This window comes from Hemicordylus capensis, chromosome 4, assembly GCF_027244095.1.
Source record: "Hemicordylus capensis ecotype Gifberg chromosome 4, rHemCap1.1.pri, whole genome shotgun sequence".
Taxonomy (NCBI): domain Eukaryota; kingdom Metazoa; phylum Chordata; class Lepidosauria; order Squamata; family Cordylidae; genus Hemicordylus; species Hemicordylus capensis.
In genome coordinates this window covers 123,051,085-123,065,549 of record NC_069660.1, presented here as the reverse complement: position 1 = coordinate 123,065,549, position 14,465 = coordinate 123,051,085, and positions in this window count along the sequence as shown.

The window sequence follows — 14,465 nt, the reverse complement described above, 5'->3', positions numbered from 1 at the left end:
CTGTTTATTTGATAGTGGTAAGATGTATTACATGTGTTTCTCTCATTGTTGTACAATTGATATTATTTTCTATCTTATGTTATTACTATGAAGAATTTAACAAATCTATTTATAAACATATTTAGAAAAATAGTTTAAATGTTGAGCAGTTGAAAAGTCAGTTACCACACATGTGTGAGAAACTTACTTTACATTCAAAGTGGAGATGAACTTCTATGGGAAACAAAGCTTGATTTGCAATAATTCTAAGCATTTTAAGCTGGACAAATGTGTATTCCACACCAGTTAATAATAAACTTCGACAGCTCATCTAGACCAGCATTTCTCAAATGTTTTGAACCCAACTGCCCTTCTAAGTGTATTCCAGCTTCCCAACCCAACTCAAACTACAACAGCCATCTCTTTATCAGACAAGTACTTATAATTATCTCACACAGCTGCATGTAGGCAGCTCACTTCATTATAAGTAAAATATCTATGGGCATGGGGCACTGTTTGGCTGGTTTGGTTCAAACTGACCCAGCACGGTCTGGTTCCGGGGCTGAACGAATTGGGTCTGGTCCGACCACCAAAATGGGCCGAACCAGTTTGGGGGATATACTTGTAAAGGGGAATCCAGCAAGGATGGGTTACTGGATTGCAAGGATGGGTTGCCTAAGATTCGGGGGAGAGAAAGGGTACCTGTGGTGGTGGGGACATTAGTGGCAGAGATGATGGAAGTGGAAGCGGGGGCTCTTTCAAACCCCTGCCAGCCTCCTGAATAGCCCAGGCTGTGGCCCGGTTCTGGCCTCTGCACGTGCACAGAGGCCAGAACCAAGCTGTCACCGAGCTGGGCAAATTGGTAAAGGAGGGAGAGTGCACTTGGGCACGGTCGTCCTTAGGGTTGGGCAACTGTGGCAAATGCCCTGAGCCCCGTGCTGGCACAGGTCCCACGCTTGGCACACTGCAGTGCAGCCTGCCCTCCTCTCTCCCCCAGTCCCAGCCACTTATCTTTCCCCTCAGCCCATCTTTTGTGTCTGTGTGCAACTTGAAAGGCTCCCAGGCAAGCTGCTAGAGTCCCATCTCTCCCTGCCTATCAGCTGTTCAGGGCAGGGTGGGAGGAATATGTATTATTTAAATTGAAGTGGATTGGACAAATTGCTGGGTTTTGTTTTGTTTTTAAAAACCCATCCAAAAAGTCCTATAAGTGGCTTGTTTCATGGCAGAAAACTACAAAAGCTTCTCGAACAAACAAGATATAATATTTACTTTATTTATATATGTAAATGTACATATTTATTTATTTATGCATACACTATGCTCAACTTGATTTGCAACCCAGAAGGTCTGAGAACTGTGAAGTATGTCTTGTAGTTTTTATTTTTATTTCTTTAAAAATACATTATATGTCCAAGCCAGTTGGACATGTCCAAAAACCTCACTCACACTATTTACACTGTATGTCATCAATCAGCATGATTCTGTCATGATATGAAATGTTAAGGAGGCCCCGTGCATGCTGATTCGCCCCCAGCCCTGCACCTCACTAGGAATGGCCCTGCACTTGGGGCTGTGCCAGGCGAATGGAGGAGAGTGGCGGCACCCGTTAAGGAGCTCCAGTCTTCACCTCTCTTGCCAACCCCACCCAGCTGCCCCTGTTCATCCCAAACCAGTTCACCTGAACGGGTCCAGTTCAGTTTAATCATGGACTGAACCACCCCCAGTCTGGACTGTGATCAGACCTCCAAACCAGCCTCAATTCGAGACAAACTGGTTCAGGGTGAACCTTTCGTGCACACCCCTACTGGAGGGATACTGTGCTGGGACTAAACAGGGACAGCTGCTCTCTCCTTGCTAAATATAAAGAGAATCACCACTCTGAATGGTTTCTCTTTGTCCAGTTTGCAGGCAAAAGATATACCCCTGCTACCTTTGCAGAGCAATTTACTGAATTGATTCAACAAATTCAAATGCTTTGATTTTTGTACACTGTACTTATTAGCTGGAGGCACTGCAGTATACAAAAAGGACCCACTATGATTGTTTTTCCCTCCATCTTCAGGATATACAAAGGCTTTTGCTGCTTCTGAATAGACAGTAGGGGTACAGACAGAGAGAAATAACGAGGAGCAACTTCTCCCTTAAATTTGGTGTGGAGAGAAAAGACACCTTTGAGGGGAGATGTTCATGTTACGGGTTGCGGGGACTCCTCAGATGCTTGGCGAGAAGTGTTCTGCATGTTTTCCAGTGACTTCCAAAATTTAAGGAATTGGCTCTCTGTCCATAGTCCCTCATTAAATCAAAGTTTCTGTTGCTGGTGCTTTGGGGCCTTCCAGTTCCAAAGGTATATCCCAAGCACCATTTTTGTCTCTTTCGGGTCGTCTAGCTTTGCTTAGTAATGCCATAAACATAGCATGGTCATTTTGTCACTCATTCTGAGTGAGTGCTCAATCTCACTCATACAGTGAATTTTCAGAGGCTGGGTTGAGTAAGTAGAAAACATCAAGTTGCTGGAATTTTTTGCAAATGCTGTGAGAAGAGAAGAAAGCTATTCTGATTCAGTGTGCCAGAAGGAACACACAGGAAAAATCCATTGCAAGGTATAGGCTGCTATAAGAGTAGATACCATAAAGGTTTCCCTGCCGGGGAATTCTAGGCTGGTGTCAGTCAAACTACTGTGTCCATCAGTCTTGGAAGAAAATGTTCCAAAAAGTTTAAAATAAGATTTTATTTTATTTTTATGGTGCTATATCTACTGTGAAATGGGGGCATGTTTTAAATACCAAACTTGACAATGGATTTCCAGCACAAAGAAACCTTTCACTATAATTTGATCTAAGGCTGTATGGACTCTTTGCAATCACTTTTGCTACTTTTGATCATCCATTCGCTACTGGGTATTTTTCACCAGACATGCCAAGTCCACACCACAAATTGCTTCCATCTCCACTTGTTACATCTCAGGCACTCTTTCCCTTTGCTCAGTGTGAAATAAAAAGCACCTCTTTACACTGAATACTAATTTGTTCTCGTTTTCTCCTTTATGCTGCCATCTATACTGCTGTTTCGCTTTCGTTTGCACCACAAGAGTGACAAGGCCTGCCTGTGCGTCCTCCCTATCCCCACATCAATTGCCTGCTACCCATTTAATCAAAGGGCAGATTCTACACTTCACTTATGTTTTGTTGCAACTGCACCAATACAGCAAGATCATACAAATTAGTGCAATTGTGCCAGTGTACCAATATAACAACCTGCTGCTATGCAGGAATGTATTGAAGCTGGAAAGCAACATGGCACAAAATATATCCATTATCTATGAGCAGACCACTTGTGTCAGGACAGGAGAGGTGAATCCCAGAACACTGCTTGAGGGTAGGGGAAGATGCAGACATTGTACTGAAAGCCATAGATTGCTTAAATAATATGAAGCCAAGATAAAATGAGGCTACACTTGGCGCAGCGGGGAAATGACTTGACTAGCAAGCCAGAGGTTGCCGGTTTGAATCCTCACCAGTATGTTTCCAACTATGGGAAACACCTATATCGGGCAGCAGCGATATAGGAAGATGCTGAAAGGCATCATCTCATACTGTGTGGGAGATGGCAATAGTAAACCCCTCTTGTAGTCTACCCAAGATAACCACAGGGCTCTGTGATCACCAGGAATCGATACCGACTCAACGGCACACTTTACTTTTTCATTCATTCATTCATTCATTCATTTAATTTATATACCACTCAATATCAAAATCTCTAGGCGTTGTACAGAATTAAAACATAATATAAAATATAAAATATTTAAAATTCATAAAAAGATAAAAATCATAATAGATAAAAACACATTAAAATGTAAAAATTTGGTATCAGTTGAATGCCTGGGAAAACAGGTATATCTTCAGGATCCTCCTAAAAACAAACAGAGAAGGAGATGCTTTTATTTCAGCAGGGAGCACGTTCCAAAGCCCTGGGGCAGCCACAGAGAAGGCCTGGTCCCGGGTTGCCACCAAACGAGTTGGCGGAAACCATAACCGGACTTCTCCAGATGATCTTAATGGGCTATAGGGTTCACGACAGAGAAGGCACTCTCTTAAGTACCCTGGACCTAAGCCATTAGGGCTTTATAGATAACTAGTGTTTTGAAGCCTGTTATAATAACGGGCGCTAGCCTTTTCTCCCTCTCTGTATGCATTTTTTATTGTGTGTGTGTGTGTGTGTGTGTTTGTCTGTGTGGTTCTTCTATTTTATCTGTTTGTCTGTCTGTCTCTCTCTGTTTGCTTGTTTCTCATTTTCTCTTTGTTTTTGATGCCCTCTGGTTTTTTTCTCCCCTCTCCCCTCTCCCTTGTCCTTGTGTCTCTCCTTTTTGCCTTCTGTTTTCTCTCTCTCTTTTTTTAAATGCTGCCCCGCCGTCGCCACCAGACTCCCACCCTCCCTCCCAACTTCCGAGACCACCTTACCCCGGCCCTTCTCAGTTGGCCGCAGAAAGACCTGAATTGTAGAGGGAGAGAGAAGCTTGCAAGCAGTGCTTCTCTCTCTGCAATGCCTCTTCCTGAACTGGCGCTTTGGGCGGAAAGGACGCCTCTTGCGTCCTTTCCGCCCAAAGCGCCAGTCCGGGCAGAGTCTTTGTTCTGAGAGGAGCACTGCTTGCGTGCTCCTCACTCCCTCTTCAATTCAGGTCTTTCTGCAGCCAACTGAGAAGGGCCGGGGTAAGGTGGTCTCGGAAGTTGGGAGGGAGGGTGGGAGTTCGGTGGCAACGGCGGGGGCAGCATTTTCTCTTTAGACTTTAACGGAACGGCCTCCGCTTGGCCCCCGGTGTTTGCTCCCTGTCTCCCCGGTGCCGTCTATGTCGTTCCTGTGGCCGAGGCGGTGCCTCTGCCGCCACCTCGGCCAATTTTCCCCACCGCCTCTTCTCCGGCTTCGCGGCGGCCAGTTCTGTTCTTTCTGCAGCCAGGTGAAGCCACCAAGATGGCTGCCTGGTGGCTGTGTCCAGTTTTGTCTCAGCCGAACTGGGCATGCACTCCGCGCATGCCCAGAACAGGCCAGGGAGGCACGGACACACGCTTGGTGTCCGTCCACGGACGGACACCAAGCGTTTTATTAGAGAGGATAACCAGTACTTTGTATTTCGTTTGGAAACATATCAGCAGCCAGAGCAGTTCTTTTAGAATCAGTATTATGTGTTCCCTTCATGTTGTCCCAGAGATCAATCTGGCTGCCACATTCTGAACCAATTGTAGTTTCCGAATTATGTACAAAGGCAGCCCCACATAGAGTGCATTATAGTAGTCAAGCCTAGAGGTTGCCAGCATATGTACCACCATTTTAAGGTAATTTGTCTCCAGAAATGGATGTATCTGGCATATCAGCCAAAGCTGATTAAAAGCACTCCTGGCCACAGCCTCAACCTGAGAAACCAGGGAGAGTTCGGGATCCAGGAGCACTCTCAGACTATGAACCTAATCTTTTAGGGGGAGTGTAACTCCATCCAGAACAGGGAGATCTAAACCATCTCTCGGATCCCGACCTCCTACAGACAGTGCCTCCATCTTGTTTGGATTCAACTTCAGCCTGTTATCCCTCATCCAGCCCAATATCGCCTCCAGGCAGGCGCTTAGGGGGGTCATGCCATTTCCTGATGAAGATGGTATGGAAAAATAGATCTGGGTATCATCAGCATATTGATAGGACCCCAGACCAAACTTCTTGATAATCTCTCCCAGCAGTTTCATGTAGGTGTTAAAAAGCATTGGAGACAGTATAGAGCCCTGTGGAACACCACACTTTAGCTCTCGTTTTTCAGAGCAAAAGTCTCCAAGCAACACCATCTGGAATCTGCCAGAGAGGTAGGAACAGAAACACTGTAAAACAGTGCCACCCAATCCCACCTCCTTCAAGCGACCCAGCAAGATATCATGGTCAATGGTACTGAAAGCCGCCGAGAGCTCCAAAAGGATCAGCAGAGTCACCCAAAGGATTGCCAATTGGAGATCATCCATCAGGCTGATCTTTACACTTTACACTTGAAGATGCTGCTTCATACATTAGCTATGTAGCAATAGAGATTGTGGGTTTTAGAAATAATAATGCAAAGTTTCAGTGGCTGATTTTCAGCCAGCTTCAGGTCCCAAAGCCTGGTTGGTCTGATTTGATCCAATTTGACCCAAACTGAACCATCATTCAGTTTGTGTTGGGTTGGGTGAAACTGGGCCTGAATCTACTTGCTTTAATCTGGTCCTGATGTAATCACAGCTTTTTTTCTTTAAAGCAGCTACACATATTTTGTTTATTAGGGCTGTGCATGTTGCAAAGAAAACCCAACTCCAGCGGCTTTGTTCACTCAGATCCAACACTCTGATTCTGCTTTGAAAGTTCAAGTGATGAGAGGTACTTTGCAAAGCCAAAATGAGGCTAGAACAGGGGGTCTCCAACTTCTAAACTAAGAAACATTTTTGGTTCTGGCTTTTACCAAAATATTCCAAGAGCCACATCATATGCATATCATGTACACACACACACACACACACACACACACACACACACACACACACACACACAACTAATTGATACAAATTGTGACTGACAAAGGAGAAGCGGGGGAAAATGCAGATATCAAATGCAGTTCATATTGTCTGTTCTGTTTATTATATATTAGTGGTGTGCATTTTGGAATTTTCTTGTTTCGATTTGTATCCGAATACAAATCGAAAACCCTTGTTTTGTTTTGTACCCAAATTTTCTGAATCCGGATCAGCCCTGTTTTGTTTTGTAGCGGAATTTTCCGAATCCGAATCGATTTGGATTGTTAAAAAGGGTCCCAGGGCAAAAAGAGTGGGTGGTGGTGGTAGTGTCCAATGGGTGGAAGCTACCATCCAAATTTCAAAGGAATTAGGCAAAGGGCTGATTTTTTGTGAATTTTTAAAGTTTACACATCTTTAAGAATTTTCCCATAGGGAATAATGGGAATTCCGGAAACTGTATCACTTCAAATCAAGGGGAAAGGGATGACCCAGAGTGGAGTGTGGTGGGTGGTAGTGCCCAACGGGGGCAAGGAAACTTCCAGAATTATCTCAAAAGAATTAGGAACATAGGAATCTGCCATATACTGAGTCATACCATTGGTCTATCTAGCTCAGTATTGTCTTCACAGACTGGCAGTGGCTTCGCCAAGGTTGCAGGCAGGAATCTCTCTCAGCCCTATCTTGGAGAAGCCAGGGAGGGAACTTGAAACCTTCTGCTCTTCCCAGAGCGGCTTCATCCCCTGAGGGGAATATCTTGCAGTGCTCACACATCAAGTCTCCCATTCATATGCAACCAGGGCATATCCTGCTTAGCTATGGAGACAAGTCATGCTCAGCCACAAGACCAGTTCTCCTCTCCATTGGGCAAAGGGCTTATCTTTTGTGAATTGTTGAAGTTTACGTGTCTTTTAAGATTTCTCCCATAGGGAATAATGGAGGTTTCAGCAGCCCCATAATTCCACTTGGGGGGCACTGGGGTTTCCCAGAGCGAGGGGTTGTGTAGTGCATATAGGGTGCCAACAACCTCCATACCCACAAGCCCTCGGGGTACTGGGTTTTGTGTTTCTGAGGTGTTCATTGTAGATTCTCTGGTAGCATATGAGATTTTCAGTGAAAAACAAGAATCCACTCTCATATGCTACCAGAGAATCTACACTCAGAACACCACAGAAACAACAGAACCCAGCGCCCCGTGGGTTAGCAATCCTTCCCCTGGCCAATGTGGGGTCAGTAAAGAGTGGCAAGAAGCAAAAGAGCCAATGGGGAACAAGGAGGGAATTGTCAGCAGGTCAGCCCATGATTTAGGTCACCGATCAGAAGGCTGGAAGGGTGGGAAATTCAGAGATGTCAAACACAAAATGGAGACTGACTCAGAGATCACTACAAAATGGAGGTCCGAAACAACAAAACGTTTTGTAGCTGAAACAGGGACGTTTTGTTTTGTATACAAAACTTTTGGATCTGGAAAATGGGTGTTTTGTTTTGTCTACAAAACACCCGAAACAGGCTGTTTTGGGTACAAAACATTTTGTATCCGAAATGTTTCGTACATCCCTATTATATATTACCAAAACAGCTTAGTACTAGATACATGTTATGTTTGTGTTTTCAATGCAGCTTCTGCTTTTGGACTTCTTTAGAGAGTTTCTTCATGTTTGGTGAGCACACTGGCCCACATGTTACACAGGCTTAGGAGGATGGAGCATGGAACATAGGAAGCTGCCTTATACTGAGTCAGACCATTAGTCCATCTAGCTCAGTATTGTCTACACAGACTGGCAGTGGTTTCTCTGGTTGCAGGTAGGTTGCAGGCAGGAGTCTCTCTGACCTGTTTTGGAGATGCCGGGGAGGGAACTTGGAACCTGCTGCATGTAAGCATGCAGGTGCTTTTCCCAGAGCGGCCCCATCCCCTAAGGAGAATATCTTACAGTGCTCACACATGTACAACAACAACAACAACAAATATTTATATACCACTCTTCAAGCAAAGTTCTCAAAGCGGTTTACATAGAAAAATAAATAATACATAAAGAAGATGGTCCCCTGTCCCCAAAGGGCTTGCAATCTAAAAAGAAACATAAGGCATATACCAGCCACAGCCACTGGAAAGTTGCTGTGCTGAGGTTGGATAGGGCCAATTGCTCTATTCAATTCAAATGTAAATCAGGGTGGATTCCAATTCAAATGCAAACCAATATAGTCTCCCATTAAAATGCAATCCAGGGTGGACCCTGCTTAGAAAATTCATGCTTGCTGCCACAAAACCAGCTCTCCTCCCCAGAGCAGCTCTCCTCTCCTCTGCTCTCACAAGGAGCCAGTAAATGAGCCGCACTCAACAGGGGCGGATTAAGCTTTTTGCTGCCCATAGGCAAAAACGCTTTTGCCACCCTTTTACCTTAAACAAAAAAGGTTTGCCTTTTAAAAAATAAGGTAAAAGGGGGGACTTTCTCCTCACCCACTCCACCATTGCTGCAGCCACCGCTGCTCACGGAGAGGGCCAGCAAAATTGAAGGAGGGGCAAAATTTGCTTCTCCTCAAATTTTGCTGCTGTAGGCAAATGCCTACGCTGCCTCTCTGTGAATCCGCCACTGGCACTCAAGGCTTGCCTGACAATGCAGAGCACAGTGGTGGGTGGATTGGGGGCGGGGGGTGCGCGGTGTTGAGGAAGCAATGTTCACTTCTTTTCTCCTCCCCACAAAAGCCCTTTTCATTGCCCGGATATGACCTCAAGGGTCACACAGCACCCTCAGGTAAACAATGGAAGGAGTGCTATGCAGCTGCCCAGAAGTGGTTTTAAGTCATTCCGCAGCATCATATTACACTGTTGGCATTGTCTTTCAAGTTGAGCAGCAGTTAGAGCAGACATAGGGCTGCCTGTCATGTTGGCCATTGAGACAGACAGACAGGGGTGTGTGTGTGTTTGTGAAGCAGAAAATACTACTACTAGCCAATGTATGCAGCAGTATCTTCAGCTGCAGAATCCCCCCCCCCCCCGCCCACATGATAGAAACTCAGCTAAGTAGCAATATAATACAAGGAGCCACTCCTTGGCATACTAGTCTTCTTAATATGTGATGAGTTTTCTTGATCATAACTGTTAATTAATTTTTAAGGTTTTCCTCCTAGCAGCCATTCAGAAAATATTCTTAGGGCAGCTACAAGTGCGGCAAAGAGATAATCATGACAGGAGAAGGAGAGAGAACTTTCATCCAGAAGATGGCTATAGCTAATGGATCTAACTTCTGACACAGACAATTATGAGTGGTATGTAATGTCAATCCAGATAAGAGGACAAAAAGCATAAAGGAATCTGAAAACGTCTCTCTTGTCAACGGAGCATAATTTAAAGCTATTGCTCTGCTTTGTCTTCCCTGCTGGCAGATGAAAGAATGGTCATTCTTCATAGGGGTTTAAGATTGTTTCTTAATGAAAACTAACGTGTTTCCTTCATTGTGCAAAGATTATTTTAATAAAAGAAGCACTGGCAATGTATGATTGAAACTCCAGTCAGATTGCAGCTGAATTCAAGTTCTACCATCAGTGGCCAGTGCAGCAGTTCACCAGTGGGGACCACTATCTGCAGCTGGGGAATGATTGAAGGGAGAGGGAATTCCAGCTCTTATTGTAGCAGGAGCTTTAACAAAGCTGGATAGAAGCAGGGAGCAGTGGACATCAGCAACAGCCACTGGAAAGATGCTGTGCTGGGGTTGGATAGGGCCACTTGCTCTCTCCCTGATAAATAAAAGAGAATCACCACTTTAAAAGGTGTCTCTTTGCTCAGTTAGCCATGCACACCATGCACACCAGCAAAGAAAAGTCTGCCAGCAAAGGGAGAACCCAACATTTGGGTTAAAAGACAGCTCCTAGAATTCTTACTTTTTGTACAGGTTTGTAGGGCAAGGCGGCCCAGCATGCAGTTTTAGCCAGTTCTCATGAGCAGGACTGTCCTGGGTTAAACCTGGATGATGTTTAAACAGGGATGCACTCGAGAGCCCCTGGCAACACCTCTACTGGTCCTGGTAACTGCTGCAAACCAGGAGTCCAAGCGCTCCCTCTGGCAGCCTGCTCTCCCCACAACACATAACCATGCATTTCTTTTGCCCTGCATGACCACCTGGCTTGCCAGGGATCACTCTAATCTATGGGTGCCCTTCCCCAGGATGTCCCAGAGCAGCCAATTTACATACGCCACAATGCCAGACCCAGTCCGGGCCATTTGAATGTGGACTAGGATCTATCCCTGGTGTTTCCCTACTCTGCCCACCAGCGACCTCCCAGACACATGGAGCAGCCTGGACTGCTTGAGAGTCTGGAAGGGTTGAGCGGAGAGGGGAAGACACAGAGTGTCAGTCTGTTTTTAACCAGAGATACTGGGGGGCCCACATCAGCTGGGCCCCCTAGAGTTGGATGGCCTACCTCATGAGAGTGCAGTCCAATGGAGACTTGAAGCTCATAGAGCCTCTGGTTCTCCCTAGTGGACTGGCCCTCCCATGAGAGGGCTAATCCCTGGCCAGCAAGCCAACATGGGGGCTGCTTGGCCTGGGTCTACAAATTCAAGAGCATCCTTTGCCACAGTGCACCAAACCCCAGGATCCTTTGCCTACGCTCATATACATGTTCCCTCTTAGGAGGTCATCATGACCCCTTCCCAGAGTAACAGGAAACTGGTGCCCCTCTGCATCCCCCGATACAAGTAGTTGTGCTTGTACGAGACTGTATGGCCACAGGACCTGTGCAAGGGCAGTGGTGCAAGTGGCGTGAGTAACAGGTTTAAATGCCCTTTCCCTGCCAAGGGTGGGCGATGGTTGCCAAAATACGTGCAATACGTGCGGCAAAGAAGCAATTCTTTTCTGCCCGTATTGCATCCGCAAGTTCACATCCGGCGGAGTTGTCCAGGGTTGTGAAAGGGCTAGCATATGCCCCTCCTCCCTTGAATCAGAATCTGGAACCATCGATTACCCGCTGTGGTGTGTTTAATGAATTCTTTGTGGGGGGAATCTCTTGTATTCGGGCCGACTTAGACTCCGTCTCCACAATTACTTCAGTATCTGATGTGGAGGTGTCCAGCGACTCTTCTTGTGTGGTTAGGTTGGATCAGTTCCAGTTTGTGACTCCTGAGGATGTGGACAAGCTGACTGGAACAGTGCGGCCTACCACCTGTTCTCTTGACCCTTGCCCAACATGGCTTATACTATCTGGCAGGGAGGTTGTTGTTGAAGGCCTGGCAGAGATTATAAATGCTTCTCTGAGGTAACGTAGGATGCCTCCTAGTCTTAAGGGGGCAATTATTAGACCGCTTCTGAAGAAGCCTACCTTGGATCCCTCAGAGCTGAGTAACTACAGGCCTGTCTCCAACCTTCTGTGGTTGGGCAAGGTAATTGAGAAGGTAGTGGCCTCACAGCTCCAGACAGTCTTGGAGGAAACTGATTATCTAGACCCATTTCAAACTGGCTTCCGGGCTGGCTATGGGATGGAGACTGCCTTGGTCGGCCTGATGGATGATCTCCAATTGGAAATTGACAGAGGAAGTGTGACTCTGTTGGTCCTTTTGGACCTCTCGGTGGCTTTCGATACTATCGACCATAGTATCCTTCTGGAGCATCTGAGGGGGTTGCAAGTGAGAGGCACTGCTCTGCAGTGGTTCCGCTCCTACCTCTCAGGCAGGTTCCAGATGGTGTCCCTTGGAGACTGTTGTTCTTCAAAATCTGAACTTTTGTATGGTGTCCTTCAGGGCTCCATATTGTCTCCGATGTTGTTTAACATCGACATGAAACTGCTGGGAGAGATCATCAGGAGATTTGGTGCAGGGTGTTAGAATGCTGATGACACCCAAATCTATTTCTCCATGCCAGCATCATCGGGAGAGGGCATAACCTCACTAAATGCCTGTCAGGAGTCAGTAATGGGCTGGATGAGGGATAACAAACTGAGACTGAATCCAGATAAGACGGAGGTACTCATTGTGCGGGGTCGAAACTCGGGAGACAATTTTGAACTGCCTGTTCTGGATGTGGTCACACTTCCCCAGAAGGAACAGGTATGCAGTCTGAGGGTGCTTCTAGATTCAAGTCTCTCCCTGGTGTCCCAAGCTAAGGCAGTGGCCAGAGGTGCCTTCTATCAGCTTCGGCTGATACTCCAGCTGCGTCCGTTTCTTGAGATAGATGACCTCAAAACAGTGGTACATCTGCTGGTAACCTCCAGACTGGATTACTGTAATGTGCTCTATGTGGGGCTGCCCTTGTACGTAGTCTGGAAACTACAGTTGGTTCAGAATGCGGCAGCCAGGCTGGTCTCTGGATCATCTAGGAGAGACCATATTACTCCTGTATTGAAGGAGTTACACAGCTGCTGATATGTTTCCGGGCAAAATACAAGGTGTTAGTTATAACCTATAAAGCCCTAAACAGCTTGGGCCCATAACGTCTTCTTCGTTATGAACCCCACCGCCCATTGAGATCATCAGGAGAGGTCTGTCTGCATTTGCCACCGGCTCATCTGGTGGCTACTTAGGGATGGGCCTTCTCTGTTACTGCCCCGAGGCTTTGGAATGTGCTCCCTAGTGAAATAAGAGCCTCCCCATCTCTGACATTTTAAAAAAAGTCTTTGAAGACCCATCTGTTCACCCAGGCTTTTAACTGATACTGTTTTGATTGTTTTTAAGGTTGTTTTAGATCATTTTAAATTTTTTTTAAAAAAATAAATTGTTGTGTTTTAAATTTCTTTTTTATTTATTTATTAATGTTTTAATATTTTATCTTGTTGTAAACCGCCCAGAGATGTAAGTTTCGGGCGGTATAAAAATATGTTTAAATAAATAAATAAATAAATAAATAAATAAATAAATAAATAAATAAAATGACATGATTGCACTGGGCATGCATCCTCAAAGATTGTGGCCAATGGTTGCCGCTGTAATGATGTCCTTATGCCTTGCCCACAGTCTGGCGACATGAGCACTACGGAGCTTGCTAGCATGATGTGGCCTTGGTGGACCAGGAAGAGAGAGGGTTCTCTCTGCTCACAAGCCAGAGGCTGCTCAACTATCAATTCTGGGATGCTTCCTGGGCTCACAGATTAACCACAGGTTTGTCTACCCGAGGTTTCAAATGGGTCATGTCATACACAAGTGCACAGATCCTGATTAGATAGCCCCTCTTGGGACAGTTAGCCAGTCAGCAACCAGGCATTAACTCCTCTGCTGCCTACCAAGATTGACAGTAAGGGCAGGAATCCCTTCTCATTCACCCTATAGTGGCAGCTGGCAGCACTGAGTTCTACACAACATCTCTCCACTCCTTCCTCCATTTCCAGTGTCCTTGAGCAGACTCTGCAATTTCCATATCAAAGCTCCAAGATTCCCTCTCAATCACCAAAGTCCAGTAAAAATTCTAAAAAATATATAATTATTGCAATAACAACAACAACATTGATAACAAACCAACAACAACAATATTGATAACAAAATTCTGGCATCCCAGGTCCTTGGGAAGGACTCGATGTCTGGACAATACAAACCAGTCAATAACACCTGTTTGACTGTGCAATCAAGAAATAATAATAATAATAATAATAATAATAATAATAATAATATTTAAAACACAACAATTTAATTTTTTTTAAAATTTAAATAAATCCCCCAGTGAGGCACTACCTTGGCGTGGTTGTGGGGCTTGTGTGCTCTGAGGAAGGTGAGAGCTATGCCAGAGGTCCAACCATACTGGACAGGTCTCACCAGAGGAGCCAGACAAAGAGTGTCTCTCCCATCAACAATATGGTGAGATGTAACTTTCATCAATCTATACCGGATCAGTCGTCGCCCGGGTCAACAAGGACCGCACCAGGTGCTATAGTCCCTGGACATCTGGTGGCAAGTGGGCAACAGGACTCAGGATCTTCAGTTGAGCAACCAGGGCTGGAGACTGCAAGGTTACTGGAAGAAACGTCACTTAACCGAAAAAAATATACGAA